The sequence below is a fragment of the Lynx rufus genome, unplaced genomic scaffold (assembly GCF_022079265.1).
Source record: "Lynx rufus isolate CCGP_SWC_20201006 ecotype Redwood Valley unplaced genomic scaffold, mLynRuf1.p SCAF_4, whole genome shotgun sequence".
Taxonomy (NCBI): domain Eukaryota; kingdom Metazoa; phylum Chordata; class Mammalia; order Carnivora; family Felidae; genus Lynx; species Lynx rufus.
This window is the reverse complement of record NW_025814856.1, coordinates 26,901,166-26,920,657: the sequence shown is the minus strand read 5'-3', so window position 1 is coordinate 26,920,657 and position 19,492 is coordinate 26,901,166. Positions and strand designations below refer to the sequence as shown.

The 19,492-nt window shown below is 42.5% G+C and overlaps 1 protein-coding gene and 1 long non-coding RNA gene across 5 annotated transcripts in view; one reads left to right on the top strand and one right to left on the bottom strand.

Annotated features, from left to right (window-relative positions):
* FHIT (fragile histidine triad diadenosine triphosphatase) overlaps positions 1 to 8,940 on the top strand; it is a 1,417,053-nt gene extending 1,408,113 nt beyond the window's left edge. For all 4 annotated transcript variants that reach the window (XM_047097252.1, XM_047097254.1, XM_047097253.1 and 1 more), the window contains one exon: positions 8,293 to 8,940. The gene's annotated coding sequence lies outside the window, so the exon portion shown is untranslated. The remainder of the gene's footprint in view (positions 1 to 8,292) is intronic.
* LOC124524833 (uncharacterized) overlaps positions 1 to 19,492 on the bottom strand; it is a 353,057-nt gene that overhangs the window by 58,642 nt on the left and 274,923 nt on the right. The window lies entirely within an intron of this gene.

Sequence of the window (19,492 nt, the reverse complement as noted above, 5' to 3'; positions counted from 1 at the left end):
AGAAGGTGAAGTATATCCCTACCCTTGAGGAAATGATGGTGACTCCAAAGCAGTAAGACTGATTCAAGAACATGCAAGCATGTAACTGAGTTCTGTGCAAGTCAGCAGTACAATGTCAACAGTACCTGTGACCAAATTGATTTCTCTACCTTATCCCACCATAAAGTAGTTGACTCTGTGTCACTTGTGCCTAACCCCCATGCCCACACACAATTACATGCCCTCCAAAGAGCCACCCCATGGTCTAGGATTAGCCAATCAATTTTAATGCGTATTTAAGAGATTTTTCAAAGTGTGTGAGTCAGTGCGTAAAATGATAGATCATGTAATAATTAAAGCATTAAAAGAACCCAATTGAGGATTCTCTTTCTGCCAGCAGATATCTTTAGGTCAAGAAGGTCTATAAAAACTGGCAGATCATTTCCATTCCTTTAAGACAGGTAAAAATGGCTTTGAATGTAATTAGATGTTCTTAGCAATTTTCCCTCTGCTAAAGCTCTACATCTTGTTCCAATGAGGCCCACAAAAAGTTTAGAACTGTTGGCACTTTAAGCTGCAAACTGACAGTGTGGTATTGCTTTGAAGAAGTGAAAGCCCATGATATTGCTTGAATCATTTTTTAATTAGAAATGATTAGCTAGAGTTAGAGCTATAGAAAGAGGCAGCTTTCTCACAGACAGAAGCCAATCTTGGCACTGTTGAGCTCTAGGCTGCTCTTAGATCGCTACCCCACTCTCTTATCCAATCTCTCTGGTGGCTCCACAGATTCCAGAGTTATCAACTTGGAACAAGGAATATGCCTACCATAGCAAAATCAGCATTTATCTCTGACACCCCTATCAAAGTCCTGCTTTATTACTCTCTTCTCAAGGATCTGTTTTCTCTCCAGGCAATTTTTTCTTTTAAGGTGGAAGATCTTGTGTGTGGTTAATTTTAATTTCTTTAATCCTTTAAAAGAATGAGACTTGATGGAAACGCAATGTAGTGCAAAAATTTTAAAGGAAAGTATTTTCAGTCAAACCTAACACCTTCCCCTCATTCTGGGTAAGCTTTTGTGATATTGCAGTTAAAAATATAACTTCTGTTGACTATGACTCTTAAAATACCTATCAACACCCGCAAATTCACCCAAGAATGAATATATTGAAATAGGAAATGAGTTGAGATTACAATCCTTTAATCCTTTGATTTCTGTTCAGGTCATGATCTCAGTTCCTGAGTTCTAGCCCCATGTTGGGATCTACGCAGATAGCACAGAGCCTGCTTGGGATTCTCTCTCTCTCTCTCTCTCTCTCTCTCTCTCTCTCTCCCTGCACCTCCCCTGCTCATGTGCTTGCACTCTCTCTCTCTCAATAAACTTAAAAAAATTAATACTATGTTATATTTAACCCAGTATATCCAAATATTATCATTGTAATATTTTCATAATATAAAAAAATGATTGAGCTATTTTACATTCCTTTTTTAGAGTAAGTCTTTGAAGCCTAGGAGATATTTTGTATTTTCTGCACATCTCAAGTCACATTTTTTGATGCCCATTAGCCATATGTGGCTAGTGGCTACCATATTGGCCCCTGCAGTTGTGAAGAGGTTGAGCTCTGGAAGTAAGCACATCTGGTCCCAATCTTGTACTTACTATGTGACACTTTCCCAGCTGAAAAACTAGGGTTATGATACCTACCTCATGGGGCTGAGGTGAAGAGTAAATTTGGTTTCTATACATAAGACCGGACACCCCTTATCACAATAGCTGACTGATAGGTGCTCAGGACAGATGGCTTTCCCTTTCCACCCTGGGGAGGGGGGAGGGGGAGAAGCTGCTGAGCACAGCCTTCAGGGCCTCTTTCCTTACTCCAATTGAAGTTGTTGTGCAGGTGCCTCTGTTTCCACTGTCTGCCATGATAGGGGAGGCCTCTGGTAGGATGGAGTGGGGAAGAAGGCAGGCTCCTGGCTTGAATCTTGTTCCCTAGACCACCTGACTGGGCTTTGGAGATTGGGTGAGTGTTCTTATCCTCTTGCCAGGCACATTTATGCCCAGCAAGGAATCCCTTTGCTGAAGAAAAAAAAAAATCTCAAGTCCTAAAAGTGAGCAATTAGCTATCTCTTCTATCAGTGGGACAGTCAGCTTTCATGTTCCTACTGAAAAAACCAGAGACTCTGAGCATCTTTGGGCTAGAAGGGAGTCAAATCTACTGTTTTACAAAGGAAGGAACAGTGTTTCCAGGGAGCAGATATAACTTGTCTAGGCACACAGAGTGACAATACAAGCTTAAAACTGGACCCTTATTATTTGAAGCCTCTGTCTGTATACACATAGATGTTTACTTTTGAGAGACAAAGAGAGCACAAGCTGGGAAGGGACAGAGAGAGAGAGGGAGACACAGAATCTGAAGCAGACTCCAGGTTCCCAGCTGTCAGCTCCAAGCCCAATGCGGGGCTCAAATCCACAAACCGCAAGATCATGACCTGAGCCAAAGCTGGATGCTTAACCCACTGAGCCACCCAGGTGCCCCTGTATCTGAATACAGTAGAGATAGATCCGTAGAGATTTCCCTGTATGAACTGCTGACATCTTTGCATGGAAATGTTCTCTGTGTTTTCTTGCTAGTTTTCAACTTTTCAGTTTTTGGTCCCACGTAGAACTTGAATATAATTCAAGTTAGTCTCCTTGCAGTTGTGGATAGGTGAAGCACACTATAACTTATTTAACCATCACTTTCATTCTCAAAATACAGCATTAAAGATTTCTTTCCTTTTCTTTTTTTTTTTTTTTTTTATGAAAGGCCCCATTCCACGTAATAGATTTTTTATCCATTAGCCTAAGGAGTTTGGGAGGATTGTAATCTAAACTCAAACACAATGCACAAGTAACAGAGTTATATCAACATCAGTACCTTTTAAAGAGCAGAGAACAAAAAAATATAATAACCCCATTAGGTTGCTAAATGTGCTGAACCCTGACAAATTCTCTATGTGATGATCCTGGAGTATTTGTCTATAATCCCTCAGCAAATACACCTTTTATTCAACCACAGAGTTGTACACACTCCAGACACAAGTGCCATTAATTAAATAACACACTCAGCAAACTCTCAGAGCCATTAATTATCAAAGGTAGCCTGCTCCATACTTGGCTCTAAAATTCTATTATAACAGGAGAGCAGGAATAGAGCGAAGGAATATGCTGTAGGAAGGTCACCCTCCAAAGCATGATAAGAAGAAGCTGTCAGACAAAGTAAATGACAAAGCATGTGTACCTTTTAGCTTTCCTTTTGCCCCTGTGGAGAGTTTGAAAGAAGGGAAAGTATTTCACATTGTAGGGACTTTCTTCCTCAAAATTAGTTTCTCTCATGAAAGACGCAAGTAAATATAAAGTAATCCTTTTTCATTTCAACTGAGTCTCTGGGAAAAGTAATATCAGCTGAAGATTTAGAGACAAATAAAGCCTGTTCTTCATAAGCTCCCTCAGAATGAGAAAGCCTTTTAAGGAGACTCTTCTCGGTACAGATGCAGGGGAGGGGATGGAAAAGGGACAAACGTACAAGACAGAGGCCTCACTGGTTTCAAGTGGGACAACAGGAAAATGCTCAACGAGTACCATGAATTTTCCAGCAGCGGGTTTACTGTGTTCTGCCCCCTCACTCCCACCATCAAGCCTCAAAGCCTCCCCAGCTCCACTTGCCAGGAGGCAGTGGGATAAAGGAAGTGCTGAGCCCTGCGGGGTCTCCGTAAATCACTCACAGCTACAAGCTTGGCCAGTGTCTTTCTTGTGTGTTTGTGGTTCTTAGTGTTTGATTTATCCCTTCAAAGAGAAAAGTGACAATGCCGAGTCTATGGCCACTCTATAAAGGACAGCCAGTGAACCGCATCTCCCCTCCTGTGTGGGGCTGGCCACACGCTGCCTGGAGCTGCTCTCTGTACCCTCAAGGACTTACGAACACAGGCCTGGGGGATGGTCCCCGTTTAAGGGGAAGTCAAGTCACACCTTCTCATTGCAGAAAGTTGTTATTAATCAGCCTATGTGGCACACCACAGAGGGATGGTTTTGAGTTAGGAAACTTGGTGTGATGTCACCCTGCTCAGGAGTCTATCCTCTCACACCGCTGGGTTTCTGGCCACTGTGCTTGGGGGTAACCCCTTCTATCTCGAGATGGAGGAATAACTGCATTGCCTGAGAGTTAACTAATCAAAGTGGCTTTCTGTTCTTGCCATTCCCTGCCCCCCACCCAGCTTCACCTTTACCCACTTACTCTAAGAGATTGCCACCAGCAGCTTTTGTCGTCCAATTTCTGAGACCAGTTTATTAAAAAAAGCTGAAAAGCAGAGGTCAGAGGTGCCTGCCCGTAGAAAATTGCTCCTCTTGTTTTTGGTGTGAGCGGAATGACTTTCTATGCCTATGTCTCTAGTCTGCTAGGAACTAAGAAGTACTTTTAAAAGAAGAAACTTGTTACAGAGGAATTTTATGTTGGTGTCTCAAGGCTTTGTTTTGCTGGTGTGTGTGATTACTTTGCCTTAAAACCACTTCTGTGGCATCCCTGGTATGGATGCAACAGGTCATTTTATTTAACTTCATGGGCAAAAACTACTACATTTGAAGGACAACACTTGCCCAGTATGTGTGGCCCTGCTAAGAGTGCAGCAGACAACTTGAGGAGAAGTTGGATGTTCACATCTGAAATCTACTGAAACTTGTCTCCAGCATCCGATTTGCCTGGAGGCATTTGGAGCATTTTACAGGAGCACACTTTGGAACTGAATCAGAAAGGAAATAGGGTTGGAACTCTTTGCTTTCACAGTCCATGAGTTTTCCCCAGAGGTTCAAGCCACACTTCAGACCCATTAGATCAGAATCATGGGGGCAGGGTGGGGGGGAGGGATAAGATAGAGGCATGTCTATTTTTAGACTTTCCCAGGTGATTCCAGTGAATAGCTAAGTTGAGAAACATGATCTTCAAGAAACAGAAGGAAGGTGTGTGGAGTTTTTGTGGCTCCATATGTTCCTTTGCATTGTGTCAGATTAACTGTGGCCAGCTCCCTTCCAGGTTCACCTACAGAAGAGAGAGACTTTGATCTGTTTTCTTAGCTTCAAAGCAGAAATTCCTCCTCTGGGCCCATCAGAGTGTAGGCAGGATAGAGTAAGAGGTAGAAGCCTCCTTCACTGACACACTGGTCAAAAGATGTTTCCTTGAATGCACTCAGAGGTTGGATGGATCTGTTGAATTTTGTGCAGAAAAACTTTATGGAGCCTGATGACACCTGTGTGTTCAAAGAGAAGTCAGTATGGTTCCATTCATAACCCAGGGGAATCCCTTTGATACCTCTGCTTCTTACTATATCATGACAACAAAATGCAAATTAACTTACAAGGCTTCCCCGAATTGTCCAGGGAGAGATGGAAGAGAATATTACAGCGCACACCATGTGGTCAACCTTACTCAAAACTTAATCTTTCTCCATCAGGCAGCTTTAACTCCCTTCCAAATTTGAAGCTCCTCTTTCTAAAAACCTCTTCGACTGTCCAGAGTCACAATGCCTCCCTTCTACCTTTATCCCCTACCCTGCAAAATAAACCTCTGATAGGAATTTTATAATACTCTGTATTATCTCTCAAGCATGGCCTTGCGGGGAATGGGGACATTCTCAGTTCATCTGCCACTAGATTAGAGATGAAGAAATATTTGAAAAGCACACATTCATGGCAACCAGTCAAACTTCACACATTCTGGGCTCATGCTCTCTGATCTTGGAACTCCAGAAGCCCACATTTTCTGGACTGGTTGCCTGGCCAATTATCTATTGCATTGCTGCATCCTGTGCAGTGTGTTTCCCCACATGGGCGGGAAGTGCCTTGAGGTTACCATTATTCACCTCCTTGCACTTCTTCAGAGTCTTACTCACACTTCGATAAATACATATGTCGATATACCCAAGCAGCATTGAAAAATACCACTGTCTAAAGGTAATATTGAAGGGTACTAGGCACACGAAGGGCACATACTATACGACATCCCACCAGAATATGGGAAGATGAGTACCTTGTCCAAATACACCCTCTCCAACAATGAGACTGAATCTCTTTCTGCGTAGCTAAGCACCTGACATTCACTTGCTTCCCAACGCAATTCAGAGAATAAAAAATGATAATGACTATAATAGAGGCTATTGTTAGTGTTTACAGTGCCCTAGGCTCTGCTTGAAGGGCTTTGCGTGTATTAACTGACTCAGTCCTCTTCCTACCCAGGCCAGGCATGTTTTGGTCTGCCTACAGACACAGAGCCAGCCAGTCATGAGGCTGGACTTCAGACCCAAGCCTCCTCAAAGCCCAACATGTTCACTCATTGTGCTCCGGCAGGAGAAGCAAACTCTGCCTCCCACAAGCTTCCAGGCTAGTTGAAGAAAAGGAACTGCTGAACACAGAGCTTTCAGAAGCTAGGCACATGGTTTGGATGCCAGAGCTGTGTGAGGGATGTGTTACAGAAGCATTGTAAGTAGAAAGCCTGCTCAGGTACAGATAGAGGCTTCCGCGGAGATTCGAAAATTACAGGGTTGGTATCTGGGAGGGCGGTTGCAGCAAATAACATGGGGCCACAACGTTCAAGACCAAAAATAAAGCTGAGGGAAACTTCTCCTAGGACATAAATCTGCCCTAGACAGGTGAGGCGGAGAAAAGAAAGGGCACATCCATTTTCAGGCCTGCACAGGTGCCTCTGACTCAAAGTCAATAATTGTTCAAGGACAAGGGCAATGATGAATGATCGGGAGATGACCTGTATGTCCAGACAAGATGGGTGGTGCTGGGCACAATAGAGAATGATCCCAATATCATAGAGATCAGACAGGCCCCCATCTTTAGAGTTGGGGGACTGTAAACTGAATGGTACATACACCCCACTTTCCACCCCTCACACACATCAGTAAAGGTGGGGGGCAGTGGATCCTGAGCTCAAATGTGAAGGCTGAAGCAGAAGTGGTTAGGCTTCTATGTTCTGGGTCCTGGAAGGAATGAGGTGTAATTCCAAAGGGATGCCCTGTTTGCCCTTCGCTCGCTGACCTTGTTATGTACTTATAGGCAAAGTATAATGTTAGACTCACTAAAAACTCTCTTCATGTGCCAGGTAGGGCTGAACAAGCCCATATTGGGGATACCCTTAAACTCACTACACACTGGACCTAGCAGAAAGCTGAGTCTTTGCGGCTCAGCCACCCAGGTCTGTGTCTGCAATGTTGCACACAAAGCCATCCAATTAGCAGACCAATAGCAAACAGTAAGTGAAAAGTGATGTCAATCTACACCGAAGTCTATTGAAAACATCAAAGGGAAGTCCATCTGTGCTTCTCAACAAAGTTCCTCGAAACTCCTTCCTATATCACATACACGGTAGCTGCCCCAAACATATCCCAGGACCCTTTATTTCAGTCTTCCCCCAACATTATGGAATCTATCCCGTGAAATCCTCATCTTTCCTCTGCCCTTTTCTCTTTCCTATAACTGTGTGCCTTTTCCGGTGTCCTCCAAGCTAGTAGTCTTACCTTGCCCAGTTCCTGACCACCCTCATTCAGTGATACCAATAATTAAGGCCCAGAAGCCAAAGCTTCAACAGGTTCTCCTTTGGGGTGGAGGGAGAATGCCAGAGCTATGAAACATATTTCTATGATACAGGGATTCTCTTCTTTCTAAGATTAACCCCGTTTCCTATTTTATGAGTAGAAATGATTTGTTTTAGTTCTACCCAAATCCTTAACGTAACTTAGCCTTGAAGCAAAACTAATTCTGCCTGCTACACACTAGCTCAATAATTCCCCAAATCTCAGACTCTTATGGAGAGCTCGTTAAAAAGCACAGATTCTTGGGCCTCTCGCTAGACCTGCTGAGTCAGAATGTGGTGGACAGACTCGAGAAATCTGTGTTTTTAACAAGTGCACCAGGTAATTCTGAAACATTTATGTTTGAAAATCTATTCTTACCTAATTAATAAAGGTCTGAATTGGCTTCATTTGTATATAAGTCTTGTGTCTGTAAAATAGATTCTTAAGAGACCATGTAGCTGACCTCTGGGACATGAGTGTGGGCTGTGAACAGAAAATGTGGGGATCCAGGGAATATAGGCATCAGCAAGGTTGGGATCCAACTATTTCACACATTCTGCCCACATCTCTATGGTTTCTTGTAAATTGTCAGTGGCAATCTAACAGATTAGCAGTAAGCAAACTTACATTTTTTTTTATTGCCATAACTCAAAAAAAGCTATTGGTTCTAACTAAATGTCTGTTTTTATGTTCTGTCATCTCCAGGCGCAAAAGTAACTTGAACAAATCCCAAGGCATACGGAAATGGGCCTCGTTCTCTAGGACTCTGCGGCATTGGAAATGAAGCTAAGCAGACTTTATTACATCCTACAATTCTGCAACCTTTTGCGAAGCATTTTATTCCACTTGTGGAAGCCATCGGGGTTATGTTTCAATCACCATGACTGACAGGCTAACTTCAAAACAACAGCATCGGCAGCCCTTCCATACTTCCTGGGCTATGCACTTAGAATAGAACCTTTTCTAAATTGTCCCTTGGCCTGGACGGAAATAAAATGGTGGTTAAAATATTTATCTTGTGCATTGGGTAACTTAAAAATTGATATTTTGGGGCCTCTGAAAGGCATAACTGAGGAAGTCGATCTTTTAGAACTACCATGCCTCCTGTAACCAAAGGTTTGTTAAAGCTGAGATAAGATTTAGAGAGTTTCCATTTTGGTAACGAACAAAACAGAACAAGAAACACATAACCTTTCCTCGGTTGTATTCTCTTCCTGCCTTGGGTGTAGAGAGGCAGAGCTGAAAGAGCTTAGGATGGCAAAATGGGCTTCAGGAAACTAATAAACATGTAATGAGGTGATCAGACACGTTGGACTGGCTATTTGAGTGCTAGGAATGTAACGAAAGGGAATGGAAAAGCTCTTGATGTTGGTTGAGGAAGAACGCCTCTTGCCCATAATAGTCAATTTTTTTAAGCAAAGATGACAGAAGGGCGTTCTTTCCTTCCAGTGGTAGATTAATAAAAGGGGAGATTTGGGTTTATAAAGAAAAATAAAACACAGCAATGGCACTGCTATAAAGAACCACAGAAAGCCTCCTTGAGAATCTCTTGGCTTATGGGCTACTCCCTGACCCCAACACCATCATCGATATATGGCATATTAGTTTTCTATGAGTCCTGCAACAAATTACCACAAACTGGGTGGCCTAAAACAATAGAAATGTGTCCCCTTACAGTTGTAGAGGTCCAAAGTCCCAAATACAGCAAGGCCTGCTCCCTCCAGACTCTCTGGGGGGAATCTCTCCTAGCTGCTGGTGACTGCTGGCAAAACTTCGGAGTTCCTTGACATCATCCCAACCTCTGCCTCTGTCTTCACCTTCCTCCTCTTCTCTGTCTCCTTTGTGTATCTCTTGTAAAGACTCTTGTCACTGGATTAAGGGCCCACTCAAATAATCCAGAATTATATTCTCATGGTCTTAATACCCTTAACTTAATTATATCTGCAAAGGCACTTCTTTCAAAATAGGAAAGCATTTATAGATTCCAGGGATTTGACAAGGACCTATCTTGTGAGGGGAGGGCACCATCCAACCCATTCCTTAGGACATTTGGTCTTTGACTGTTTCTTATCTAGTATAAGCCAACAGACTGAGTATGACAACACATCTTCTTTCAAACCTTCTTACATGTCTTTGCCAAAGCCCTATTTATTGACAATCATTTGGCACTGTCTTTGTGAGATAAAGCCACTCATTCACAAGTGTAGTCTGAGATGCTTCTTTCTTAGCTGAAAGGAAAAAAGCACTGCAATCTGAATAGGATGTGTTCAGAAGATAAAATACCAGTGAGGGAAGATGGCAAGTACTGGTGATTTCCCTGAGCTCAAGGGTTGATGATTTGTGGTCCAAAGAAGAGCCCTAAAAATGCCAATTTTTCTTATCCCCAGAAGGTCAGACACCAACTCCATCTCAATTTTAATAGCAAATGTCACCAGAAGGCCTGGCCCCTGCTTTGGGGCTAATTCCACATTTTACTCATCAGCTTTCAATCAAAGAAGTGAATAAACACGTAGTCACTGATGAGAGTTGAGTCATACTATAAGCCTACTAGCAGTTTTGTTTTCCAATTTGTCTATCCAGTTAAAACCCTAGAGGAGCCTCATCTCTGCCCTCCCTCCCATGAATTTCCTCAATTCAGCATCTTCCTATAACTCTGCCATGGTTTGGAGGCTGTGGAGGCTGAGGGTGTAGAAGGCCAGCCCTAAAGCTCTATTTCCTTGCCAGTCCCATGAACCCATGCCCGATTGGAAGGCATGATAACCCACTAAGAACTGTCTCCAGGGTGCCTGGATGGCTCAGTCAGTTAAGCATCTGACTTCAGCTCAGGTCATGATCACAAAGTCTGTGAGTTCAAGCCCCACGTCAGGCTCTATGCTGACAGTTTGGAGCTTGGAGCCTCCTTCAGATTCTGTGTCTCCCTTGCTCTCTGCCCATCCCCTGCTCATGCTCTATCTCTGTCTCTCAAAAATAATCATTAAAAAAAAATAAAAAAGAACGGTCTCCAGTGCCTTTTGAGATGTTTCAAGAACTAACAAAGCCTACTGATACAAATATGGGAAAAACCAACTATTACCCCATCTGCTAAAGTGGGTCTGGTCTGTATGTAGAGAATTCAAAAGGCAAGAACCATGTCCCTGGAAGTAGCCTTCTTTTTCTCTCTCATTTCTTCTTGTGCACAAAAACCCACTAGGTTGTTTCTTTTTTGCTCAAGAGCTGGTAAAATGCTAATTTTATGGTTAATGATGGATAACTACGTATACATTGGAGTCGATTTCCATTATGCTTCTCAGACAAAAGCACAAAGACACACTCTGTAATGACACCATTCTGGAGAAAAATGTCCCCTATGTATCTTTGTGTGCTCACTTTTCAAACTCTAGGCCCACTCCTTATCTTTACTGTTCCATCTACAATCAAATTCCAAATTGCAGAAGATACTCTTTTTGGTAAGGAGCTTGAAAGGAACTTTCCCCATGATTGTCTCCATCACAGCTGACCCAAAGTTATAGAGTAATACTTCTTAAACCACATCAATTCTTTGTTTGTGTGTTTGTTTGTTTTGAGAGAGAGAGAGAGAGAGAGAGAGAGAGAGAGAGAGAGAGAGAAAGCAGGGGAAAGAGGCAGAAAGAGAATCCCAAGCAGGCTCCATGCTGACATGGGGCTCAATCCCATGACCCTGGGATCACTACCTCAGCTGAAATCAGGAGCCACCCAGGTGGCCCACAATCCCATCAATTCTTTCAGATAGTGAGAAGGAGCTGTGTGTCTCATAAAACAGAAACCTCTTCCATCCATCCCTCTCTGTATCCAAGCTTGAAACTTAGTACCTACTTCTTCCAGTGGTCTACAGCTAATGGGTATAACTGCCCAAGAGACTGGTGAAAGAAACAAACAAACTTTTCTTGTATATTTATTGTAGATACATTTGCAAATGTTATTTTATTTAATCCATACGAGATCCCTGTACAATATATATGGAAATTTGTTTCAGAAAGGTTAGGTAACCTGATCAAGGTCACAAAGTTGGTAATAGGTTGATTTGGGAACTCAAGTCTTATTTCCAAAGCCTAGGTTTTTTGGAGATTCATCAATAGTGAAGAGCTCTCAGCACATTTAATAAGTACCATTCCCAGTTTCTCTCCTGAACTATCAAGTTGGTACATTGGTCCTTTGTACTGATGTTCAAAGCAAAGGGATAGTTAAGGAAAGGCAGGGAATATTTAAACATTCTCAAGGTTAGAGCATCCCTTTAATCATGTAAATGAAAGCAACTAATGACATTTCTATAACTTAATAATATACAGGAAGAGCATTACTAAAAATGCTTACTCTGACTGTGAGGCAAATGTGTTAACCAAAAGGTTAATGATTACCTATCCTAGAAAGAGAACAATGTAAAAATAATTAACATATAATTACTTACAGGGATTGAAACCTCATCAGTCCTACTTGCAATAACCACCACCACCAACTCTCAAACATGGTCACACGCTTGCAGTTCATTTCATTTCTGAAAACATCTGACCAACTATACTATGCATCAAATTGAAGGCTATGGGTCCAGCAGCCAAAAGTGAGATGGCTCCTAAGGTGTCACTGGGAAGGGGAGTAACCATGGATTGCAAAGGGAAGAGGAATGGGAAGAGCAGGACTATTTTCAGCAAGAATATGGGCCCAATTCTAGATGCCTGGAGGATGGTTTTCTGAATCCTATCATCTTCCTCCTTTACCTCCTCTCCTCCTCCTCCTCCTCCTCCTCCTGAATACTACTTGCAGAATATCTTTATACCCAGCATTATGTCAGGCATTTTCAAAGCACTATTTTATTTAAGCATCACAATAATCAACCATCTTCCTTCTTTCTTCTCTTTTTCTTTTAAACAAATATTTATCCAATCACCACTGTATGCCAAGTATTGTATGTATTAAGTGCCCACGCTGCAATGCTGAACAAAAACATCTGGCTGTAACTACTGTTCTCCTTCTATAGATGAGAAACTTGCAATACAGAGTGAGTGAGTTGCTTAAGGTCACACACTAGTAAAAACACATGTTCCCATACTAAATCCTGGAGCTCTTTCCTCTAAAGCCAAGTTTTTCTCAGAAGACAGGACAAGAAGGCACAGTTGATACCCTATGGGTAATTCCTCATCTTCCCTACAAACCAGCCCTAATAAACACACTTACTTTTTCCAGATCAACATTATCTGGGGAAAACCAATCTAGGCCACCAAGGTTCAATCTTTGTCAAGCCAGTGAGCATTTACTAAGTACTCTCGGTGTGTTCATCCTGGGGAAGCCCTCTGAGAGCAATTGAGGTTTTCCTGTGTTCTTTATGTTACCTGGAGATGCTCCCACTGTCCTCTCCCACTTCTACAATATAGCAGCATTTTGGTCACACTCTGAGCATTCTGTCACCCTGGTCACAGTTGAACATCTCCCTATCCCATGCCATTCCTAAAGAAGAATCTGAAATAATTCTCTCAGATTCCCAATGAGCCCCCAGGCTGCTGGTCCAAGGTCACACAGTCTTCCCTCCAGATTGCTCAGCCCTCATTCCCCCACCTTTTTGATTTTTTTTCCTGCCTATCCCCTTTTTCTTCTTTCTGCTAAGAGGTAGACCCACAAAAATAAGTCCATAACCTTGAGAGACAGCCTAAAGCAGCAGTTTTCCATTGCTATCATTGAGAGGGCTTGTTAAAATGGACTGCAAGGTTGTACCTCCAGAGTTTCCAATTCAAGAGATCTGGAGTGAGACCTGACATGTTCCCAGGTGATGCTGACACTCATGTGTCAGGGCCCACACTTTGAAAACCACTAGCTTTGAAAGGGATATTTTTTCTACATTTAAACACAATTTGTTCCCAGTACAGAATCCAGCTTGTTTTCCAGGCCCTGAATTTCACATATCTTAGTCTACAGGTAATGAAATGCAGGTTAAATCCAATCGGTCCACTCAAGCATCTCCAGTAGGTTTCTGGAGTTATTTAACACTGTAGAAGACGTCTTGTCTGGGCTAATTAAGTGATTAGTTTAGATCAATAGATGAACAAAGGAAAAGTGGGGCAGCTATAGCTCACTACCAACTTAATAAAATGGTGCTAACTTCAGCCACGAGAAGCAACATGGGTTTAAAATCAGGCTTAGCAGCTGAAGACGTCTATGTTTCTATCTTAGGTGAAAAGAAGCTCACCTATGCTATATATAGGTAGAATATGGCTATTCACAAGGACTCTTACAAATGGGGTGACTTTGTTTGGCTTGGTTAGTCAAATGACTCCACCAGAAGGTAAAGGTGCCATTTTGAATGACTGACATTCATATCTGCCTCCCACAACTGTGGATATCAAGCATCACCAGTGACTTGGTGGATGGGCTGGCATCTGCACTCAAAAACCCCATTGTGGTTGTACTCCCAGTTAAAATTAAGTAAGGTAAAAAAGCCACATACCTACAGGTTCAGAAGTTTGCATTAGCTTACCTGTCTCACATTTTCAGGAGAAGACAATAGAAGGGAGCCTGCATTGATTGTGTATCAGCCATGTACCTTTTGGGGCAGATCGTACTAGGCTGATTTTACCAACAAGGAAAATGAAGCTCAGAAATGATGTTACCTAAGGTGGTGGCAAGGATGGTGACAATAATAATAGCATCTGACATTTATTAGACACTTACCACGAGATAATGTTCCAGGCATTTTTTTTCTAGGTACTCTATATTGTTATTTCAATCAATATGCACAACAACCCTATGAGTAAGTCTATCAGTATCCCATTTTACAGATATGAAAATTGCAGGACAAGGATGTATGGCTTGCCCATGGTTACCCAGTTAGTAAGTGTCAGAGCTCAGTTGAAACCCGATTGTGTGAATCCAGAATCCGTGATGACACTTTCGTGGCTGAGATGTAAACCCCAATAGACAAAACTCTGAAGTTTCATCTCTTTGCTGTCCTCTTTCTGGGGACGGAGCCTGGTGAGCCCCTTTCACTCATACCCAAAGACTAAAGCTAAAATATCCCCTGTTACCATCTCTTTATCCCTCTGGAGAGCTTGGTTTTTTGTGTTCATGCAGACTCACAGACTGATACATGGAGCCATCCGACTTCATGAGAGGGTGGCTCTGCCTTGGAAGTAAGCCCAAAAGAGGGATAGTATGTCATTGCACCGAGCGCAATTTTCCCAAACTCTAGCTCTTGGCAACCTTCCCAGGCTTCAACGTGTTTGCCATAACTATGCCTGTGTTATTGATATATTTTATTTTACCTAACTCTCATTTTTACTTACATTTGTTCAAGGAAACTTAAAATTACTGCAGCAAGTGGAAAACCAGTATCCCTTGCCATAAACAGAAGCTAACCATAAGGATGAATAAAAGCTATTAAATTCTATCTAGGTCCTGTGAGCTGCTAAAAACCCTGCCTCAAGGCCTGCTTTATTATAAAGGAACATTAGTAAGTGTTATAGAGGTGTTAAAATACACTAGCACCGGACAGAGTCCTGCTCCTTGAGGATTCAAAGAGAAGGTGGAAAGAGAACAACATTGCGCCTTATGATTTAATGGGGTTTTTTTTGGCTCTTTTGTCCCGGCCTCCAAAAGTCCTCTCCTGCCTAGCAGTGCTATGCCTCCCACTGGTGGCAATGCAGACCCAGCTCTGTGTGGCCTGGGTGTGCCCTGGTTGTGCCCTAGAACCATGCTGAGTCTCCCCTAATGCCTTCTAATCAATAGGCACATCTTGAAAGGGGGAAAACTATCTCAGGTTCAGGTGCCTCAGGGAAACAGGCAAAAATCAAGGAGAGAAAAATGATTATGCTGTCAAAGCAGCAGAAGGAACTTCCAACAGTAATAGTGATCATTGAGTTTTTCCTTTGAACAGGAATGCCTTTGATAGGGCTTTCCTCCATTCTCCAGCTATTCTGTTGCAAGAATGAATAAGCAGAAAGAAACAAATGGTGCTTTTGTGTTTTTCCAGCATTTGCCGAGAAGAAAAGCAATGACCCAACTTCAAGGGGGAAAATCTAGACCTCCATATCCATAACCATCTAAAGAAAAAAAAATAGAGATGAACAGGGAAAGGGAGGAAAAGAGAACTAAATCCAACAAAAAAAAAATTGGTGATGCACCCCACAATCCCAATCCCAAGGATCCTGGAACATTCAGTCTTAAGTAACCTGAGAAAGTCACTCTATCCCCTCTTCCACTTCTTCCAATCCAAGCTTCTCTTCTCCGTCTGGCAGAGCCCCTTTTTGGTAACATAAGTAGTGTAGATAGTAATAAGCCATTTTATTGCATAGCCATTTTTTAATGTTTTTATTTTATTTTTTAGAGACAGCAAGAGAGACAGAGCATGAGTGGGGGAGGGGTAGAGAGAGAGGGAGACACTGAATCCGAAGCAGGCTCCAGGCTCTGAACCGTCAGCACACAGCCTGATGTGGGGCTTGAACCCACAAACTGTGAGATCATGACCTGAGCTGAAATCGGATGCTTAACTGACTAAGCCACCCAGGTGCCCCATATAGCCATTTTTTTGTAAGAAAAAGGAAAACCCAACAAAACTGTCTTTCCATATGGAACGTGCAGATACACCTCTTGACAAGGGTCTTTGTAACTGATAGTGGTGGTGGTAGTGGTGGAGGAGGACCACTTTCCGTGGAGCAAACATGGTGCTTTACTTCCAAAAATCAACTAATCTTCACAACAAGCCAGTGAAATTAATCCTATTATTCTTCCCATGTTATACACTAGAAAATTGAGGCTGGAGAAGTTAAATCACTTGCCCAAGATTGTAGAGTTAGTTAAGTGACAGAACGAGGCTCGCCTGCACCAAAAGTCTTGGTCTTAACTACTAAGCTCTGTTGATTCCTTCATGGAAAGGAACTAAATATTCATTATCATTTCTGTATAATTATATATAATTAATTTTATGTAATTAAGGCCAATAGAGAAACTAATAGAAGCCAAATCTTTCCCCAAGGCTCTATTGACCGAATACTAGTTTGCAAAAGATGTACGAACCGGGTAGCTTTCTCATATTAAAATCTTATTTCTCCTCTCTGTGCACAACATAGGTCAAGTACTAATAAGATCAAGTCAAAGTAGCTGAGATTTATTGAGTACTTATTAGGTGCCAGATCTTATGGTAAACATCTCCCATGAGTTCTTGCTTTTAATCTTCACAATCTTGCAAGATAGGTGTTGCCTAGGAGAAAACTGAGGCTCAGAAATGCTCAATAACAGGCTCAGAGTCGTTCAAGGTCAGCCTGTGGGGGCAGAGCAAAATGGTGACCACAGCCATCTCTCTGCAGACTTCAGAGCCCTCACTAAGATCTGGTATAGCAAGAAGTTCTAGGAGCACATGAGTTAGAAACACTGCACTTTTCTTTCCCAAGATTGCAGCGATAGATGAAAGGAACTCATGAAAATGTCCTGGGGACTTAGTATCTATGAGGCTTTTTTTATAGGTACGTCATCCAGAGCTAAGGCTGGCTAGAGATAGACTCTACACAAGACTTCCATGCTTTCTGCACTGCTGCATGAAAAAGACAATACCATCTTCTATAGGGTCCCAGGGAGGCTGTCTACCTACAACAGGGGTCACTTGTAAGTCAGGGTTGTCTGTGTCCATTACTCAGGAAGGCTGGAGAATAGGGGGATCCAACGGCCTTCCAGAGTTAGTGTTCTGGAAACTCTTTAAAGTATCCATCCTACATATTTTATACTTCCTGGTCTAGCTTCACTATTCAGGCTTGGATTAAATTTCATTGCTTAATTGTGCAGAATGAGAGGCTATTACCCCCTAAGATTGTTCTCAGCTGGAATGTGCACAAGATTCAGAGGGAACTTGCTAAAGAAAAACATAGGCCAGAGCCTTTCCTTGAGAATCTCATGCTGTTGGTACAGGATGGTGTCCAGGAAACTGGACAACCATGGCAAAAAGTCCAGTAGATATTTGGTAAGTACAGGTTGAATCCCAAACACAGACACTTCCTCCTGCAGCAAATCTTCTTTGACCACCCTCACCTGACTCTAAACCTCAGCGACACTATTGCCATCGGGCCCTTCTAATTTTTTCCATCTATTTAATGAATAAATGAGTGAGAGATGCAGAGAAAGAAAGAGGGGGGCAGGGAGAAAACATGCACAAAGTGTGTGTGAGGGTATCTAAATTCTAATGACATGGATTAGGCTTCCTGGATCCAGCTATACTTGAAGCCAATAGACCCCTAGACTTTTTAGTTATGTGAGCTAATAATGCCTTTTGGGATTTAAGCTACTCAACAGGTGATAGGAGAGAAAAGAATGAATCATTCTTTGCTTGTCTCAGTAAAGGAAAATAGATAAATGTGTATAACATTTGTTAAATAAAATGACCAAAGCCCACTCACCCTGCCTATGTGAGGCTGAGCCAGGACCCAGCCTGTCTGGCCCTGTGTGTTCTCATCACCACCATTACTATTATTTCCATCTAATTCTGTGGTTTAATTGCCCCAGGCCTCTGTGCCACAGGGAGCTGTAAGTAAATAGCTGAGGACTGTGGTTCCTCTAGGGTGATCATATCAGATGTACAGATATTAAAACAGAAATTGTGTCATGTCACCATGTTTGTGTTTCCAGTACCTGCAGCTGATTGACAGGAAAAGCACTGCTGAAGCCAATTCTAAAGTGTCTCACTGGTTTGAGTTTTCATGCCAGAGGCTATGGAGAAAAAAGGAAGTGAGTCAATGGAACCAGATGCCTTATTGTAGCCCTGTAGCTTTTTATTGCAGATTAGAACTGGGAATCCGGCAGGGGTCTCTTTACAAGTGTAAAACAGTGAGGGGCTCTTTGTATCTCTTACCATTTCTAAAAAGCTTTTTTAAAAAATGTCTTGCTTTCCTCCTTTGTGCTTTAATATTAGACCCCACATTCTCTGGGATCTTAGGGGCCTGAATTCCCATTATAAGCTGACTTTTGTTCCCTGATGCCAAATTGTTCTTTTGGAGACAGAAGCAGGAATGAAAGCTGGTCCCTGGCCCCAGAACATTCCCTGCCTGCTGTGAGGAGGCTTGGGTACTGCACACAGACCTAAGTTGACTCTCCCTGGAGTCAGGAGCAGGATCAGCATAGCATCTCCCAAGGACCTGAGGCCACAGTCCATCAGCTCTCTCAGCGACACACTCTGTGTTCCAGGTTTCACACTCATTCTCTCATTTGATTTTCTCAACTACCCTCTTAGGATGTCCTTCAGCCCATTTAACAGATAAGGAAAACCAAGCTCATGGACCATAAGTGATTTCTCCAACACAACATGGTAACCAAGTGGCAGAGACTGAATGTGAGCCCGGCTCTATGGGACTCCAAAGCTTGAAATCATCAAAGATCCCGGAGGAGAAAAAAGAAGCAGGCATTTAGGAATAGGGGTCAGCAAACCATGGGGCACAGGGTGAATCTGGATATCCACCTTTTTTGTAAAAGATTTTTAGAACATGGCCACACCTGTCATTCACATACTGTCTATGGCACAGTCCCTCTATATCAGAGGTGGGTTGTAACAAAGAACTCACAGCCAGCAAAGCCAAAACTACATACTATGTGCCCTTAAAGGAAAATGTTTTCCCACCCTTAGTTTAGAACTTTGAACTTGGAAATCAGTTTGACTTAAGAGTCATTTCCCATTGTCTGCTGTGTTTTCTGTTTTTCTCATTTGATATCTGGGCATTCAAGGGGCAGTGGCCTCCGTGAAGCAGCAATGAGGATGGAGTCAGGTACTGCATTTCAAACACCTAGCATAGTGGTTGGTGTTTACTAAGTGCTCAAGGAAAAATAGCCAGTTACTTGCCCCACAACACTATAGAACACCCCAACACAGTGGGAGAATGTGCTAATTCGCATGAGATGAAGTCTTGGTTGTGGGGTGGACAGCTCT